Below are 19997 nucleotides of genomic sequence, written 5' to 3'. Positions count from 1 at the left end.
ACCTGAAGAAACATGAAACATGACTCTATTCAAGGAGATGATTGTGGACATGAAAAAAGAGATTAAAGCAGAATTCCAAAAACAAAAGCAGGAAATTACCAAGGAGCTCCTCGAATTCAAAAGAGAAGAGGAAGAAAAGATTAATACCCTCTCAGCAGACATCCAGCTCAGTGTCCACAATTCAAGCAAAAATGGATGCATTAAGCAACAGATTGACTGAGATGGAGAATAGGACATCAGGAATGTAAGATAAAACACAAGAGCTAGAACAGAGAATCATCAGCCTGGAGAAATCAGTGAGAATTCACCAAAGAGAAATTGGCAGATGCAGCCAAGAAATCTAATCTTCTTATCATAGGGATCTATGAAGGGGAGGAGTACCTTGATAAAGGACTGCAACCCTTATTCACCAAAATCATAGCAGAGAACTTCCCCAACCTCATAAGGGAAAATACATTATTGAAGGTTTCAGGACTCCAAACAGTCAAGATCCTAGAAGGAACTCATCTAGACATATCATAGTAAAGACACTAGACCTGAATACCAAGGAGCTGATCTTAAATGCTTCAAAAACAAAGAAAGAGCTATCCTACAATGAGAAAAAAAATAGAATAACTGAAGACCTCTCTACACAAACCCTAAATGCAAGAAAAGCTTGGAAAAACATCATCCATACTTTGAAGACCAACAACTGCCAACCCAGACTGATTTATCCCGCAAAACTAGCATTTACGTTTGAGGGTGAAACACTAATATTTCATTCCAAAGAGAAGCTATATGAATACATGCACACTAACCCAACATTACAAAAAAATATTAAACAATCAAGAACAAATTGCAGAACAGCTAGAACTCCCATCAAGAAGCAATTACCTATAAATCACTAAACACAAAAGGGGGGAAGAGAGAAAGAAATTCAGAAGTAAAATTAAATGATGACAAAGGACACCGAATACTTTTCCATAATTTCCCTAAATGTGAACAGGCTGAACAATCCAATCAAAAGACACAGAACAGCAGACTGGATTAAGAAATAAGACCCATCCATATGTTGCCTCCAAGAGACAAAGACAGAAACAAATTCCAAGTGAAAGGGTGGAAAAAAAATTTTCCACTCCAACGCACCAGGCAAAAAAGCATGAGTCGCAATCTTAATCTCTGACAAAATTAACTTCTCAGTAAAATCAGTACATACAGATAAAGACTTCCACTACATATTAGTAAAGGGTATAATTCATACCCACAATATTACAGTTATAAATATTTACTCCCCCAACACGGGAGCACCCAAATTTGTCAAGCAAACTCTCTTAGAATTACAGAACAAGATAGACTAAAACACAGTCATAGTGGGAGACTCCAATACGCCATTTTTACCAAATGACAGGTCAGCTCAATAAAAGTTAAGCAAAGACACCATCGACTTAAATGACACTATAGCCCATCTGGGTTTAACAGATATACATGGAGTCTTCCATCCAAGAGCGAAACTTTTTACATATTACTCAGCAGCACATGGAACACAATCCAAAATAGATCATATTTCATACAGAAAACTTAAGCAGATACAAGAAGACTGATATAATCCCATATGTTCTATCTGATCAAAGTGGAGTCAGACTAGTCCTGAACAATGCTGTAAAAGTCAAAAAAACATTTAAACACTTGGAAGCTGAACAACACACTTCGAATAACTCCTGGGTTACAGATCAGATCAAAGAAAAAATTCAAAATTTTCTTGAATGTAATGACAATCAAGAGATCACAAAAGAACTTCTGGAACACAGCAAAGGCAGTTCTAAGAGGCAAATTTATCGCACTAGGAGCCCATATTAAAAGGACAGAAGAGCATGTAAATAACCTAAGGAAGAAATTGAAGCACCTAGAGGAGCAAGAAAAAGTTAATTCTGAAACAACTAGAACAACAGAAATAACAAAAATAAAATCAGAAATATCAGAGATTGAAATAAGATCTACTGTACACAAAATTAATAAATCAAAAAGTTGGTTCTTGGAAAGAGTCGACAAAATTGACAGACCCTGGCAAGATTAATCAAAAAAAGGAAAGGGGAGACTCAAATAAATAAGATTAGAGACCCAACGCGAATAATCACAACCGATATCCAAGAAATTCAGTCAATTATGAATAAATAGTACCAGGTCCTATATTCAAAGAAACAAGAAAATCTAGTAGAAATGGATGATTTCTTAAATAATATAGGCTATCCACATAGAACAATGAAGCGGTAAACAAATTGAGCAAACCAATTTCATACAATGAAATTGCAGAAGCAATTGGAAATGCCAACCAAAAGAGCCCAGGTCCAGCTGGTTTCACTGCGGAATTCTACAAGACATTTAAAGTTGAAGTAACACCTATACTCTTGAAACTATTCCAAGAAATAGAAGCAGAAGGAGCAATAACAAACTCATTTTATGAAGGTAATATTACACTCATCCTGAAACCAGGGAAAGACTTTGGTGCAGACAGTGAGGACAGCATGAAAGAAGCAACCTATCAGCCAAAAAATCTCTCAACATTTTGGTACAATCTCTTACCATTTGGAACTTGACTTCTGCTTTATTTTTGATAAGGAATGAATTACCTATCTTACTTTTACTCCTGTTTCATCCAACAAATGTTATCAGAACATGCAGAATCGTTGTTTATGCTCTTATTACCTTATAGGCTGGCATTTTGATATTCCCTCTCACCATCTCTGCCATCTTCCATTATGTATGCTAGTGCTGCTGTTAGATTTTAGCATGTTTAAATCTATGCATACTTGAACAAACCCATGCTTAAGTGATGTCTTTTTTGTAAAATTACTGGTCAGAATGGATTTCTACTATATCAGCACACAGAGCACTTTAAAAACATAGAAACTTGAAATTTAGTTTTTACTATTACGTGGGATGTTCTATACTGCTAAAATGAACTTATATACTACAAAAACACACTGAGCTCATCCAGGTACACATTTAGGAAATGAAAGGTTTTGTAACTATAAACAAACTCATAGAAACATATTCAGCCTGAGATAAACAATTTTAAAATTAACATCTCAGTGAGCACAAAGGCTTTCACATGTGGTGAATATTAGAAATACTTGACTTTGGGGACAGCGTTGGGTCCTACAATGTATGAGTTCACAGTCTCACTGTAGTAATCTTGACATCTGCTGTGAGCTCCAGGAGTTGAAGTCAGAGACAGATGAGGAGTGTGCTTTGGAGATCACATGGTGCTTTCTGAGAGGGCTAAGCAGGTGATCCCAGCATGGAGAAGGCAGGATGGCATTATGGGATACCAAACATCCCCAGTACTTCATCCCCAGAGAAAGGTGACCAGGACATCTACCAGGCCACTCACAGAGGAGTCCACCACACCAGACTTTTCCTTCTTCCCTCAGTTTATGTGTGTATGTCTTTGTGTGTGTGTGTTCTTAGTTCACAGCCGCTGCTCTAGCACTTCAATCTGCCTCCAGTCTAACATTTTGCTCATGAATTGAAGAAGGGCTCTCAAGAATTTTCTGTCCAGATTGACTTTGAACTTCCATTCACAGAAACCCTCAATAGCTTGTGTTATGAGTGTTTCCTATTAAGAAGAGAGCACCATCCCCCTTAAGTGAGATTAGGGACTGGCAATCAATATACGGGAAAGTTATCCCAAATAAATGCTCAAACAGGTGACCTGATGACCATTCAGTGAAGGATGAAGAACAGCACAGGACACGTGTAGGCCAACTTGCCCCACCATCAATCTCAGCCACAATTGCTGGAGGCTTACACTGGAAATCCTAGCTACTCAGGAGGCTGATACCTGAGGCCTTGGCTCAAACCCACTCAGACAGGAACGTCTTGTCTACAAGTAATCACCAACAAGTTGGAAGTGGAGATACAGATCAAGTAAGAAGGGCCAACCCTGATAAAAGAAAGAACAAGACGCCCTTAATCAAGCCCCAGAACAGACATCAAAAAGAAAGGAAGAAGAGTGAGGAAGACAGAGAAAAGGAGCAAAGCAGAGAGAGAGGGGGGGAGGGGAGTTGGGAGGAGACAGGGAGGAAAGATGGACAAGAGCAAAATAGGTAGACAGCAGTGAAGCAAGGGAGGGATGGAGGAAGGACAGAAAAAAGAAGGAAGCAAGGAAAGAAGGAAGGAAGAAAGGAAGAATTGAAGGAAGAAAGTATGTTTTGTTTTGTAAGTTTTAAGCAGTGGAAACTGGCTATTTAAAAGCCCAAACTGGAAGGCAGGAGGATCTATTCCATTTCCTCTTATCAGGAACAGTTTGCATTAAAGGTAATATTTACTGGGAAATCACCATGTCTCTTCCAACAACATCCTGTGGGAGCTTCCCAAATGAGACAAATATGGTATACATCTCCAAATTTACCTAGCTAACTAGTGAAGTGCCTCACAGAATGAAAGCATTCTATCCTCTTTGGAAATGATCCTTTCTGAAGAGGCCTTCTCTCAGAACCCTGCTTACAATGAGTCTGTGGTTCCCTGGAGAAGGTGTGCATGGGCTTGTCCTTGATAGTGGAAGGGGTTAAGATAGACAACTCCTAATTCTCCCTTCAGATCCACACAATGAAGAGGCACACCCATGTGTGGGGATGACTGCAGTTGAGGAGAATTCACATCCTCAGAACCAGACGTGATTCCACATTCATGGCAACCTGCCCATCCTCCCAACACTTTAGCTTCTACTACCACTGATGGCACCTGTGGAAACGCGAGGCACAGGACACCAATCCTTACCTCTTAGCATGCTAAGGGACCCCAAAAGCCAGTTTGAGAGCCAACAAACTAGAACCTGCTGTTTAATGCACCTTTAGAGTCTCTCATTCTGGAATAACTACATCAATAGTCTCATATTTGCTCTGTCACATGGACTGTGATGACAGCAATGGCTAAGGATACTGTGCAAAGACTTGAAGGTCATTTTCCTTGATACTGTCAACTCCTCCCTTGAGTTTGCATATGGGATCTTTGAAGAGGCCAAGCTCCCCACCATCTACATTTGCTGAACATGGTCTGACAAAGATCAAGGAGGGTTGAACGCGCATGTGCAGACCCCAAACCACTTTCCCTCCATCACTTCTCCTTTCCCCAGACCTCATCAGCTCTTTCCTCATCGCACCAAATCACATCCCCAGGACAATTAGATGAAAGCTGGATCTCCATGTCCCCATACTGGCTACCTTGCCAATAATCTTCCTCTAGAAACATATATTGTTCTGGTGATTAAAAAAAAAATCCATGATGGGCTCCAGAGGCTGGGTTCGGTGGCACCATCATCGGAATTACAACCTTGAATCTGGACTCACCTCATGCCTACACCACCACATCCCAGATACACAGATTCCTAGATGCTCCATTGAGTGGAACTCTTGGCCTCCTTCACAGAAGTTCCTGTGCTCATCACATTTTCCAGTGTCAGAATGCCTGGCTTAACACTGCAGAGAATCCCACAAGTCCTCAGGCCCCAGACAAATCCATTATCAGTTAGGATTTGGTCTTGTCACAGCCAGAAAGGATCTGAAATCACGAAGTCATGGTTCCCAGCTCACCAGGTCTCCTTGAGCCCTAGACTTGGGAAGAAAACTCATGTTTGCTTTCCTCTGATTCTCCCAAGCTGATTCTCCTGATTTCTCTATAGAAAAGAAAGCCCAAACACATCAGTGACTAAATTCCTAGAAGCAGTGGACTTCCCCTTGCATGGCAGAAAGGATTTTGTAGGAGTGAGTAGATGAAGGATCTCGAGTCATGGGGATGATTCTAGATGATTCAGAATCCTTGACAGGTTGTCTTCTACTCTCTGCTGGGTTTTCCTCTTAAAGTTGGCATTTTTTCACTTGAGCCACACTTCACTTTCCAGATTTTCTGTTGGTTAATTGGAGATAAGAGCCTCACAGATTTTTCTACTCTTCCTGGCTTAGAACCATAGTCCTCAGGTTCCTGAATAGCTATGATTACATGTATGCTTACTGGTCTTTTTGTCTGGTTTTGAGCCTACCCTATGGGTTGGACTCAGGGACAAATTGCTGATCCCGAGCTTTATCAATGAAGGAAAATGCTGTACCACTCTAGCCAATGCTCAACCTCTTGTTTGCTGGTGATTAATGGCAGGTCAGTGTCTCATAGACCATCCTGCCTGGGCTTGCTATAAATGTGACCCCCAGATATCAGCCTCCTGAGTAACTAGGATTACAGTTGGGATTAACTAGTACCCAGAAAGCCTACAGTTTTCATCACTGCAACATTCAGATAAATCCATGGGTATAGACTAGAACCACACCATACCTGTGGGCCCTGAACTTTCCAAACTAGCCCAGGACTCCTCCATGCAAGTGTCCCAGCTGAATCTAAAAAGACTATAGGCCACACTCCATTGATTATCTACAAAGTTAGAGACCAACTGAGTGGTTGAATGCTGTACTAGGAGTCATAGAATCCGTAAAATCTATCAATAATCCATGGTGTACTAATGTTGATAGGCTCTATAAGCGTCCATCAGGGAAGGAGAGAAGAAAAGTATTCCAGAACTGATTCTGGGTCTTGAGAAGCAGCAGAGAGGGGAATCCTAGGGAGGGTAATGACATCATCACTGCTTGTACTTTCCTCGACAGGCCATGGGAAGGTCTATGATGTAGAGTGAGTGCAATGATCTTCAGATATTGGCCTGTCATGTACGTCATGTCAACATGAATGTGTCCAGCAGTTGAAAGGAAAGGAGATGTGATAAACAGCAATGAAAAGTTATTATAGAAACCATGCACAAATAGGGACACACTGTAACAATAGCTTCTCAGTGGCTAAGCTGTGGAGACCAAGGTTCCAAGCCATCTCCAGAAGAAAAGTTCCTGACATTAACAAGCCAAAAGTGGAAGAGTGGCTGAAGTGACAGAGTTCCAGCCTGGAGCAAAGAAGTGTTAGACCAATACCCAGTTCCAGAACACAAGCTTCACAATTGGAACCAGGAAGGAACACAAAAAAACAACCATTCATGTCTGTCATGCAAGCTACACTGGAGGCATAAATAGGCACATCCCTGTCCAGAGACCAGTGTGGATGAGAGGACATGACAGGACAGGTGTTCAAGGAATATCATAGGGCCTGGAAATGAAATCACCTGTCATTGGGCTGGGAGTTTGGCCTAGTGGTTAAAGTGCTTGCCTAGCATGCATGAAGACCCGGGTTCGATTCCTTGGTACCACATACATAGAAAAAAGCCGGAAGTGGTGCTGAGGCTCAAGTAGTAGAGCTCTAGCCTTGAGAAAGTCCAAGGACAGTGCTCAGGCCCTGAGCTCAAGCCCAGGACTGGCAAAAAAAAGAAAAAAAAAAGAAATCACCTGGTCATTGGAGGAAATCAAAGTTCCCTAGCTCTACTGGACAGACTTGCTTTACCCAGCCTTCAATTCTCAGGACCCTGTAAGGACAGGCTTGTGATTGTAGACTGAGATTCTGTCAGTGGCTAGAACACATTGGGCTCAGCCTTAGTGCTCTTCTGTATGCAGCTTGGGACATGGTGGAGCTTCAGCCCTGAGGCCTGTCCACTGGGCATCCCATAGAATGTTACAAGGTTCCTCTTCTTACCATTGCCCTGTTCTATCTCTTAGAAGTCACCATCTTAGCACACTGGAAATTGAGGTAAATGGGGTACAGGACAGGGCACCAGGAGGCACAGAACCCATCTGTATCTCCAACAACATGGTGTGGCTGCTGTACCCAAATCTACCTGGGGAAAGTAGTATTGAACAGTTGCTGAAACACTGGATGAATGTGTTTGTGCTCAGGATTAGCAAGTGGTGAGAAAAGGGTTCATCTGGGGATGGTGTGTCAGAAGGAAGGGCTCAACTGAAGGGACATCCACAGATGACCTCACTTCCTTCACAATGGAACTAAGAACCTTGGTATCCCGGCACCCACAGTCAACACAAGCCCCCAAAAGCTCACTTGTGTGGCTAGCAGATGTTGAGGAGATGTTTGCCCAATTTTTCTCAAATGGAAGAAGCTCAGGCCTCATGGAAGAGCATAGAGGGTGCCTGGCCCACTTGTGTTGAAAATGGGTCAATCCTGACCACCGACACTTCTGGAAATTTTGTCATAGGACTCTACTGGTGACATGGGGAAGTTCAGGGCAGTTAGAGTCTGGGGAGCTGAACATATCTAAATCTCCTGGACATTACCAGTCCTACTTTCCCAGTGTGATTTGTTTGTGAGGGGGTGGGTGTGTATATGTGTGTGTATGTGTCTGTGTCTGTGTGTGTGTTTCTGTGTGTGTCCATGTGTGTGAGTAATAATTTTTAAGTCACACTACTATATGTTTGGGTATTCTTTTAGCATATAACTGTGAAGTATGCTTTGTCAAAAATTATGTACAAATTTATTAAATGAATGACAAATGATTATTGGGGATATATGCTCATATTCATTGACTCTGTGGCCAATCCTCTCTAGTATAAACACGTGATGACACATTACTCAGGATGAAACATAAGGAATATGCTTGGTCTCAAAGGGAAGTCCGGTTGAAAGTTACCCTACGGGAACACAAATATTTCCAAGGACTAAGTTCTTTTTGCTAGAGTCCCCTCAGATTTCCTTTCTCAGGTTAGTACTATACCGCATGAGACACACGTTCCTATGGTACTTGGTGGATACTTGGACATGTAACTCTCACAGAATTTCCTCCTCAGGCTGCCTTTGAATCTCCTTGACATCTCAGACCCCAGAGTAGCTAAAGTGACTGTGTATGAGCCACAGTCCCCGGGACTGTTTCTTTCATCTTAGTAAAGGAAAGAGTCAAAGCATGACAGGATGGTTGATTTTTGGATTGTTTGTTTGCTTGTTTGTTTTTTAGTTAGGCATTGAACTCCAGACCTTATTTTATAAGAGAGACAGGCCCTTGAGCCTGTAAACATTAATCATATTTCACTGCTTTTCAACAAGTGGACTCCTTCTTAGTGCATTGTTGAGTATGGAGGATACTCAATGGGATAAGAGTACCTTGCTCCAATCCTCCTTATGAATGGTCATCCCATACTCATGAGGTCCAAGACACCCGTGGTCATCCACCCACGCAGGACTGCAGCCTGTCAGAGAAAATGCCACCAGAACTGCAGAGAACAAACACTGGACTAATAACACAGGGTACTCCTTTAAAATGCACAGGCCCGGAAGTGACGCCTAGTGGTAGAGTGCTTGCCAATCATGCACAAAGCCCTAGGACCACAGAAACAGGAAAACCTGCAAGAGGTGCTGAGAACAAGTGGTAGACCTTGGCCAGAATCTCCAGGACACACTAGTTAATATCTAGTTAACTGCTGAGAAAAAGCAGGAAGTGACACTGTGGGTCAAAAGGTACAGCATTAGCCATATGAAAAATAAAAGTTTAAAGAGAGCTCCAGAGCCTAAATTTCAAAAAATGAGTCTGGTAAAAAAAAATAGCGAAATTAGTTTGGAAATTCGGTTTAGGTGGCTGAGAATTACATACATATATACATATAGAGATAAATACACACAAACAAAGTATAAATATATATGAGTGTGTGTGTTCTCAAGACACTCAAGAACTGTAATGTAACAGACTGGAGATAAAAGAGCACCTGCTCTGTGATGTCGGGAGCTCCAAAAATTCCTGGATCTACTGACTCTCCTCAGTGTGTAGGCCCTTCCACTGTTAAAGAAGCTTCATTCTTATAGAGATGTTCCATGTCTGATGATGTCCTGTAATTCTGACTTCTGTGAAGTCCAAGTAATTGCCAGGAAGGTGATTCTTTCTACGGCAAAGATGATGGACAAACATACTTCTGAATTCAAATAATGCCAGTGGAGCTAATAGGCCTCTGAGGAATATGTCACCTGACAATCAGGTAACTGACATTCAAGGAGGAGCACACAGAACATTCTCCAACAGTGATCCACTGCTAGGATACACAAATAGCCTAATCAAATACCAAAATATGCACATCATTCCTCACATCCTGCTGAAGTAGGAGTTTCCTTGTTGTTACACACTCATTACACACTAATTACACACTCATTGCACGTTCATTAACATTACATGTTAATGAATGAATGATCCCAAAGAAAAACACCCATGAAGAGGTAAATACTGATGCACAAACCTATGAATCACCTATGTACATTTTGAACAGAATTTTAGACTATCTGAATATGATAGCCCCATACAACAATAGATGTTAATACTCCTATCTCAGCAAAGTACAGGTTAACTCAAATCATCTGTGAAGACAAGTCTAAATCATATGACCAAAAATAACCTCATATACTAATCTCTATGCCATATATATATACATAAATATATAGCTATAGACTTATGATTATATATATGGCATACAATAGATATATAGGTATACAGAAACATATCTCAATGAACTACAATGTATGGGAAATATTTTTTTCCTTGTGTGGTTTTGCTGATTCTGCTTTCTTATTTCTTTCTGTATGGTAGATTTGGTGTCTATCTTGAGTAGGAATATGGATCTCAGGGCAAATGGGTGAAAATGTTCGCCAGTTATACACAATAGACATTATATTGAAAGTGATCAAGACAAGTCACATGGAGAAACAGAAGCAGGAAACTGATAGTTTGTGGAAGGAATGACACTGGACAAAAGGAAAAGAACTCAATCCATGTCCTATATAACTGTAACCATTCTACTCATCTGTGAAAATAAGGTAACTTCTTTACATAGGGATAAAAATCACAGTGAGAGCCTGGTTGGTGCTGGTGGAAGGCTGACCTGAGAGGATCACTGTTCAAAGAGAGCATGTGCAAAAAAGGCCCCATAAAATTTTCTCTTCAAATAACCACTGAAAAATCCACAAGTAGACATGAGGCTTGAAGCTGTAGTACTCTAGCTTTGACCAAAAAGAGCTCCAGAACTGCCCTGGCCCGCAGGGTTCAGTCAACTGAGACCCGAGAGGGAACCATACCTAAATAAGTGGGACAGACAAACACAAAGAAATGAGACCAAGACAGTGTTCTGATCAAGGTCTGTTTATTGAAAGTCAGAGGGGGTTTTTATAAGGCTTTACAGCAGGGGCTAGCACAGCACAAATTTTAATTTGCAAGACTATCATGGTAAGCAAGAAACGGGGCCTGAGAAAACAGGACATGGGGCAAGTAAACCTGTCGAGATAACAGTTCAAACATTCCTTAGCATAAGGCAGAGCAGTCTACAGATTAACTTTGTCAAGATAGCCGTCCAGAAGTCTCTAAACACAGAGAAAAGCAACCAGTAAATAAAGATAATGATCCACATGTCTCTTAGCACAAAGTAAGCAGCCTAAAACTGTTTTTACTAAGCCTATCATAATAAAAGTATTAGGCAGCAAGTTAAGAGATCCTGAGGCACAATGTAATAAAGGCTGTGTATGAGAAACCCACTGCTAGTATTACACTTAATGGTGAAAATCTAAAGCCATTCCCTCCAAAATCAGGAATGAGACAAGGATGCCCACTCTCTCCACTCCTCTTTAACATAGTACTAGAATTCCTAGTGCAATAAGGCAAGAAGCAACCATAAAGGGGATCCAAGTAGGGAAAGAGGAAATAAAACTATCCCTCTTTGCAGATGACATGATTCTGTATTTAAAGAATCCTATAGACTCTACTCCCAAGCTCCTTGAGCTGATTCAAAGCTTTGGAAGAGTAGCAGGCTATAAAATCAACCCTCAAAAATCAATTGCCTTCCTTTATGCCAACAGTGAGAGGAACGAGGCAGTAATCAGGAAAGAAACTCCTTTCACAATAGCCTCAAAGAAAATAAAGTACCTAGGAATTAGCTTAACTAAGAATGTAAAGGACCTTTTTGACGAAAATTTAAAACCCTAAAAAAGGAAATTAAAGCAGAACTAAGGAAATGGAAAAACCTCCCATGCTCCTGGATTGGAAGAATCGACATTGTGAAAATGACAATCTTGCCAAGAGCTATCTACAAATTCAATGCAATACCCATCAACATCCCAATGTCATTCTTTAAAGAAATAGAAGAGGCAATCCAAAATTTCATATGGAATAATAAAAGACCCCGTACAGCAAAAACACTTCTTAGCAGAAAGAACAGCGCTGGAGGAATTTCAATTCCAAACTTTACACTCTATTACAGAGCTATAATTCTCAAAACAGCTTGGTACTGGCACAGGAACAGGCCTGAAGACCAATGGAATAGAACTGAGGACCCAGATATTAAACCACAGACCTATGGCCACCTAATCTTTGACAAGGGAGCCAAAAAAATAGAATGGAAGAAAGACAGCCTCTTCAACAAGTTGTGCTGGCAGAACTGGTTAAGCACCTGCAGAAAACTAAAGCTGGATCCTTCTTTATCACCTTGCACTAGAATTAACTCCAAATGGATCAAAGACCTGGAGGTAAAAGCTGACACACTGAAAACTCTACAGGAAGGAATAGGAGATAAACTAGGCCTCCTTGGCACAGGTCAAAACTTTCTTAATAAGGACCAAGAATCCCAACAAATCAGAGAAAGGCTAGATAAGTGGGACTGCATTAAACTGCAGAGCTTTTGTATGGCAAAGGACATAGATAGTAAACTAATCAGGAAGCCTACAGAGTGGGAGAAGATCTTCACCAACCAAACAACGGACAAAGGACTCATATCTAAAATATATCAACAACTCAAAAAATTGAATCACTCCAAAACTAACCTCCAAAGTAACAACCATCCCATTAAAAAATGGGCCGAAGACTTAAAGAGAATCTTCTCTGAAGAAGAAACAAAAATGGCCTATAGACACATGAAGAAATCCTGAACATCTCTGGTCATAAAAGAAATGCAAATCAAAACAACTCTAAGATTCCACCTCACTCCAGCTAGAATGTCCAGCATCAGGAAAACGAATGACAACAGATGCTGGAGGGGATGTGGCCAGGAGGGATCACTACTACACTGTTGGTGGGAGTGCAAACTCGTTCAACCACTATGGAAAGCAGTGTGGCAGTGCCTCAAAAGGCTAAACATAGAACTCCCCTATAACCCAGCAATTCCACTACTTGGCATTTACCCAACCATCCAGAAACAAGGGCATACTAAATCCACTAGCACAACAATGTTCATTGCAGCACTATTCACCATAGCAAAGATATGGAACCAACCTAGATGTCCCTCAGTTGATGAGTGGATCAACAAGATTTGTTGATTTGTACACAATGGAATTCTATGCTGCTGTCAGAAAGAATAACATCGCCCCATTTGTTAGGAAATGGAAAGACTTAGAAAAAATCATATTAAGTGAAGTAAGCCAAACTCAAAGGAACTTAGGCTCAATGGTTTCCCTCATACGTCATAATCAGTAGATACCTTGGGCTCTACTAGCAGAGATTTGCAATAGAGCAAAATCTTGATACATAAGGACATATAATGTGAAGCTAATTGAAAGGACCTCCAGGATATCGAAACAAAAGCCATATAATGAATGATTGTTGTCCTTAATGTACTATGTTGTCTCTCATCTCCTTTGCTGTCCCTTGGTTATCTCATATTGGTATAGTATCTCACTTTGTTATCTGATATATTGAATTTATTTGTATTTGGATATTTGAAATTTGATAGGGAAGGGGGGAAAACCAAGACGGGTGGGGGGGGTGGGGGGGAGGGAAATGGGTACCAAGACATGTGAAAGGGTATCAATGTATGTGAATTAATGCACCTTCTATCTGGCAAATATCATGTAACACTTTTACTAATTACAATAAAAAAAGAAGAAGTTTGGCAGGAGAGAGTGTCCTCACCCACCAACCCCTCCATCAGGGTATGGCAGCATAAGGGCAGCCTTAGACCCCAGGCCCAAGCCAGCCCTGGTTGCTGCACAGCTATTGCCCTCATGGACATGCTTGTTCTTGCCCTGGCTGAGGAGGAAGTAGCCAGTGCAGAGACCATATATGAGGACTGGAGAGAATGCAGCTCATAGGACAGAATGGCTGGCTTGCTCACCAGAAGGGACTGTGTCGTACTCCAATGTGAAAACCTGGCTACAGAAAATATTTGACACTTGAGTGTTGCTTAGTTGTAAAGTGTATGCCAGTATTCATGAGACCCTTGCATCGTCCCCAGTTCATTGAAACTATCCCTCCAAACACCACTTACCCTATATCATGGACTAATGCAAGCCCTGAAAGAGCTATTGAGAACTCATGGGCAACTTCCCAATATTCTCTACCTATGAGTTTTCTTCCAAATGAGTTAGAAGCCAGGTGCCTAGGACTCAGCCTACAAACCCAGTTCATTAGGAGGCTAATCTGAGGCTCTAGCCTTAGTCCTATTAACCATGGCAAAAGCAGCAAAAGGCATTGTGGATCCAATGGTGCAACACTTAGTGAACAAACCGGTCAGGGGTAGGACCCAGTCACTGAGTTAGATAAGTAAACCAAAAGTTGATTACTTGCAAAAGATATCAGTTGAAAAATAGCCAAAAGTTTAGATAGATGAGACAGAGAAACAGGGACAGGGATAGACACAGAAGTAGCAAAAGAGACAGAGACAGTAACAGATGGCAAGAGAGAAGACAGTCTCATGTATCCCTAGAACCCAAAGGCAATTGTGCCATGGTGGTGTTGCTGTGTTGTCTTTACAATGAGGTGCAGAATCCGCCCAGGTCTTTGTGGAGTTGACCAGCATTGAATGCAAGTTCCATGCAGGAGGTGTTCTGAATTCCTACCTGCCTCTGACCATTCCCACTATGCTGGCAGCATGGGGTTTCCTCTCACAAAGAGTGCAGTACTGAGGAGACTGGGGAGAAATAAAAGGCCAAAGGCAAGACTTGCTGTCTGCTTGGGGTAGGACAAGCCTTAGGAGAGCTGATCTGCACTCTGCAAAACCTGTTGTGTCTGAGATGCCCATAAGGCAGCAGTGAGGTCAGAAGGGGAATAGCTTGTGCCTCCTTCACCCTGACCTGGCAGGACCTGCAGTCCAAAGTTGTCCTTGGAGCATTTTTCTGCAATCCTTTCCCATGCAGGAGTCACAGAGATTGCAGCCATTCAGGGTCTTAACCCACAGTGGATCTCTAAGTGCATGGGAATGGTAGTGGTCTCAGCCCAAGGTTGGACAGCTAAGAAGGTTTGTGTCCCTCTTCCACCAGAACTGAAGATTCCTGATGATGCCAACGTTTTCTATGCCTTGAAGACCATGGACGTCTACCATGTGGTGCTGTGGAAGTACACCTTCCCCCGGAGGACACCTGCCAAGCAGAGATCCAGCTTCAGCCTCTTCCACAGGAAGAGGAGGGGAAGCAAGGCTTAAGGAGAGCTCCACGTGCCCATGTATCCCTGGGTCTGACTGGCCATGGGCTGGGCACGTGATGACTTGGGTTGCCCTGTCCACCCCTCACTGTCTTTAACTCCAACCCAGGACACCCAGACTCCTTCACCTACAAAACCACTCTGCTGTCCCCTGGCTTCTTGCATTAGCCAAACTCCCCTCCCCTCCTGGGACTCCCTGAGTACCTTGGGCACAGGTACTCACAGGGCCATCACAGGACAACTGTACCCACCACATTGTCACCTGACTCTAGTACAGGTCACCGCCACTGGTGCCCTTGGCTCTTCCACTCCCAGAATCCGTGTTCTGGCCTTCAAAGTTTCATCAAAGGACAATTCCCTACCCTCAGCCTTTCCACTCTTAGTTAGGCTACACCAAAATCCAAGCCTCTGACATCAGGCTGGAATGAGACTCACCACGTGATGGAAACCACACACTGCAGAGCTCTGGTGTTGAGGAAAATGCCGCTGCTAGATCTCATTCTTACCCACATGTAGAGGAAACTCATTGACCCATTAATGGTGTCAAGGTCAAGCCAATCCCATCACTGTTTCATACAGCAGCACTCCAAACACTGCAGACCATTGAAGATTGGAATTTCAGGAGTGTGGGCCCTGGTGTGTGTCCCAGTTCTTGAGTGAATATGTGGACACATGCCAAAACGGACAGAGCTCACGAATTATCCTGGGGAGATGTTTCAGAAGGAACTGTAAGGTTTGAATTTTCACACTCTATTAAAATTCTTGTTCCATACTCTGGTCATGATTTTCTTCTTTCATGTCTACTGTTACAAAGACAGTGCTCTTTCATGTGTTTTGACCTGGGAAGCTGGCAGGATGCTCAGTGGATTTGATGTATGTACGGCAAAGGCTGCCAACCTTCTTCACTCTAATGAAGGAAGGGCCTGTCCTCCTTCCACTAAGCAAGGGTTCAATTTAGTTTCACTGCACTGAGGTTGCACTAACATCTCTACCACAAAGTGGGTCTGGAGGGGGCTGACAGTTTGGCCTACTGGTAGAATGCTTGCCTAGCATGCACGAAGACCGGGGTTTGATTCCTCGGTACCACATACATAGCAAAAAGTCAGAAATAGTGCAGTGGTTCAAGTGGTAGAGCTCTAGCCCTGAGAAAGCCCAAGGACAGTGCCCAGGCCCTGAGTTCAAGGCCCAGGTCTGGCCCAAAAAAACGGGACTGGAGGCTGAGGTGATCTCACAGAGCTTGGTGAAGGATTGAGTGCTGCTCAATTCCTCCTGGTCAAGCAAGGCACCAGGTGCATGCTCAGGTGCTTGTCTGCAGGCAGGTGATTCTGTCCTAGGTCCCCAGGGGATAATGGCCCCCACACTACAGGTGGAAAATTCCACTGGGGGCCTGGACAAGCACATCACCCTGCACCTCCAACAGACCATTACCCCTCTTTTAATGTTTGCTCCCTTTTTAAGCCCTATAAAGGCCTACCCCAAACCCAGTCCCTTGCTCAACCTCTAGTCCTGTGGGTAGGTCTCTGCCCCTTGCTATTCCCCAATTCATGTCCCGTTCTGTTGATGATTGAGTCCAGCCTATTCTGTTTCCATTCTCCTCCATTTTTCTAATACATGAAGCTGTATTCTAATACTCTGAAATGTGACTGTCTCCCTAAACAACATGTGCACTGCAAAGTTGCACACTGGGAAATTTCAGTTCACACACTATTCAAGGATATTCTTATATTCCATGTGGCTTTCATTTCACCATACTGTCAAGAATTATGCTTTTTAGAAGGTCAAGGGCATGCTCATAAATGGAATGGCACACTGAAGGACAGATGTGGACTCACTGTCATAGGTCTGTGGTAACAATCACTGGACTCAGCACAGTAGGAGACATTATGGAGGACCAAGCTCTTGAGGCCATTATTGATTGATTTAGTTTTGGATGAAGGGCACTAGCTAAACATAAGCACGATGCTGTCCACCATAAAGAATGGGCTAGATCTCCTCAGGGGAATCCAGGTGAAAGCCACCAGGAAGTGTAATACCCATTAACAGTGGCTAAGTTCTTTCTTGCTCTTCTTGAGACTTGAACTCAGGAACTGGGCACTGCCTCTTACCTTTATTGTCTCAAGGCTACTAAAATGATAAAGAAGACAATCCAAACCTTCATATGGAACAAAAAAGATGTGAAATAGCCAAAGAAACTCTAAGCAAAAAAGCAGTGCTTGTGGGTTTATAATCCCCGACCTCAACCTCTATTACAGAGCTATAATAAGAAGAAAAAAAAACAGCTTGTATTGGCACAAAACTAGACCCAAAGATGAATGGAGTAGAATACAAGACTCAGTGAGACCAAAGGAGGATTCATATACAAGTGAAGTTGTCTTAGATTGTTCAGATCAGCCCATGTTCCAACAAAACCTCCTAACCACCATCAAGTGACCTCCATGAATTCTCCCCCGCCCCTGCCAAAAAAAAAAAAAAGAGTTGTCTGACTTGGCACCAAACTGTGAAGTATAAGAAAAATTGTTGATGTTTCAGATAGTCAGCTTGTGGTCTGAATTCTGAAGGTTCTCCAGGACATAGCCAACTTATTGTGCCAGCAAGAGTTCAACGACTATGCCAGTATTCAATATTGAAAATAGTACTGAGTGGATCTAATCCTGTGACTTCATATGTTGAAGAGTATTACGATTTCAACCTTATTGCTCTCACTCTGTTTAAATGGTTCTCTATCTAGTTGGTTTAGCCTTGGAGAATCAACAGCATCTAGAAATTTATCAAATTTTTCTCTATTTTTCAATTTATTAGAACATAGTCTTCAAAGTACACTGGTATTCACTGTGACATCTCCATTTTTACTTGCAATTTTTTCCATTTTGGGTCTTTTTCTTCCTTATTTTGGTTAGTTTTTATCTAGGGCTTTGTCGATATTAGTTATCTTTTCATTACAAGTTTTATTCCGTTAATTCTTTCTATTTTTAGTCTATCCTGCTTTCATTCGTGTCTCCCCAATCATCATTGCTTTCTGCCTCCTAATTTTCCTGCCATGTTTAGGTGTATCATTATGTTCTTTCCTTGAAATCACCCTTTATTTACATAGTCACCTTTATGTATGTCTTAATGATTCTAGCATCATAGCTAGAAACATTTCCCCTCGCACTTCCTTTGAATTATACCAGAGGCTCTTGTGAGTTATGCTTTCATATTCATTAGATGCTAAAGATTTCTTGATTTCCTTCCTAATTCTTCTGGCCATTGAATCATATGTGCTCAGTCTCCATGCACTTGAATATTTTCTGTAGCTTTTTTTGCAGTTGACTTCAAGTTTTATTGCATTGTTATCAGGAAGAAGAAAGTAAATTATTTCTGTTCTCATCTATTTATTAGTATTTGCTTACTATCCTAAAACACTATCTACTTTGAAAAAAGTTCCATGGATTTCCGGGATGACTGTATCATGTGGATGATAAAGTAGTGTGCAATGGTTTCTTAAGTCCATTTGGTCGACAGTGCCATTCCATTCTGATGTTTCTTGGTTCATGGTTTTGAGGTCCAATAATGGTCTGGATATCCTGCCTATTGGAGTTTGAGGTCTCACAGCACCCCACTCACATTATGTTGGACTCCATCTGCACTGGCAAATGCAGTACTGTTTGCTTCCTAAGTTTGGATGCATCAACATGAGAGGCATATATGTTAAAATTGTTATCTCTTATTAAGAGATCTTTCTTTTTATGAATATGAAGTGGCCTTCCCTTGCTTCTCTCCATTTTTCTCTTACAGTTTTCATATTCTCTTTTTTGCATATCCAGTGCTTCAAATATAGTCTAGTCCTTTTGCTGATCTTGCCTGTTGGTATCCTGAAGGCCTCCGAGTGGACCTGGATGACTCAGGTCATCCAGACTTAAAGCGTTCACTACTGTCTTTTTTATGGAGTTCGTTTCCTGTGTTTTTAGTTTGTACTTTTTTTCCAGACCCATGATTCATGGGTTTCCTTTTGTTGTTTATTTGTCTGTCTGACCCCCGGCTCTGCCTCTGCCGCCGTGGCCGCCTTGGAGTAGCCGCATCCTCTCGTGGTCCTTGGGGTCCAGCACACGGGCCAGGAAGAGGGAGGACTTCTGCGTGCGGCGGGCCCGGAAGCCCCGGTGTGGCCGGCCCTTGCCATTCACGGCCACGTACCACAGCCTGTGGGCACTGGGGTGGCGCCGGGCCCCGGGCCCGCCAGGCACCGAGCGGTACAGGCGGGAGGCGTAGGTGTTGTAGCCCAGCTCGTGGATTCGTTCCACGAACTCACATTCAGCACTGTAGTGCTCCGAAGCGTGGAGCCGCCCTCTCTCGTTCATGGCCAGGTACCGTCCAGAGAAGAGCCACTTGATGGCCACGACCCCACCTACACAGCCGTGATCTCCAGGAAGCTGTAGGCGCTGTGCTCCAGGCTGCTGTCCACGCGGCCGCTGGGGTGCAGCTGCAGGTGGTACCGGGTGGTGCAGTAGAGCTGGTGGCGCCGGGGTGCCCCGCCTAGGCGCTGGTACACGCAGCTGCCTCGCCTGCCCGCATCGCGCCACAGCCGCGCCCCCGGGGCCGCCGAGGGCCAGCCGGGCTCCAGCAGGCTGAGCAGCAGGAGCCAGATCAGGCCCATCCTGGCATCGCGCCCGCCACGAGGCGGCTGCCGGCCTGCGTGGTGCCCATGGAAGGCGCAGGGAGGGGATGGGCAGAGGGG

At 42.9% G+C, this 19997-nt stretch overlaps 1 pseudogene; it reads right to left on the bottom strand.

The window, feature by feature from the left end:
- Nucleotides 1–4482: 4482 nt before the first annotated feature.
- LOC150039292 (fibroblast growth factor 3-like) lies at nt 4483–19916 on the bottom strand (annotated as a pseudogene).
- Between the last annotated feature and the right edge of the window lie 81 nt (nt 19917–19997).

Source organism: Megascapheus bottae, unplaced genomic scaffold (genome assembly GCF_031878675.1).
Source record: "Megascapheus bottae isolate mThoBot1 unplaced genomic scaffold, mThoBot2.hap1 HAP1_SCAFFOLD_40, whole genome shotgun sequence".
Classification (NCBI taxonomy): Eukaryota; Metazoa; Chordata; class Mammalia; order Rodentia; family Geomyidae; genus Megascapheus; species Megascapheus bottae.
This window is presented reverse-complemented; position numbering and strand designations above follow the sequence as displayed.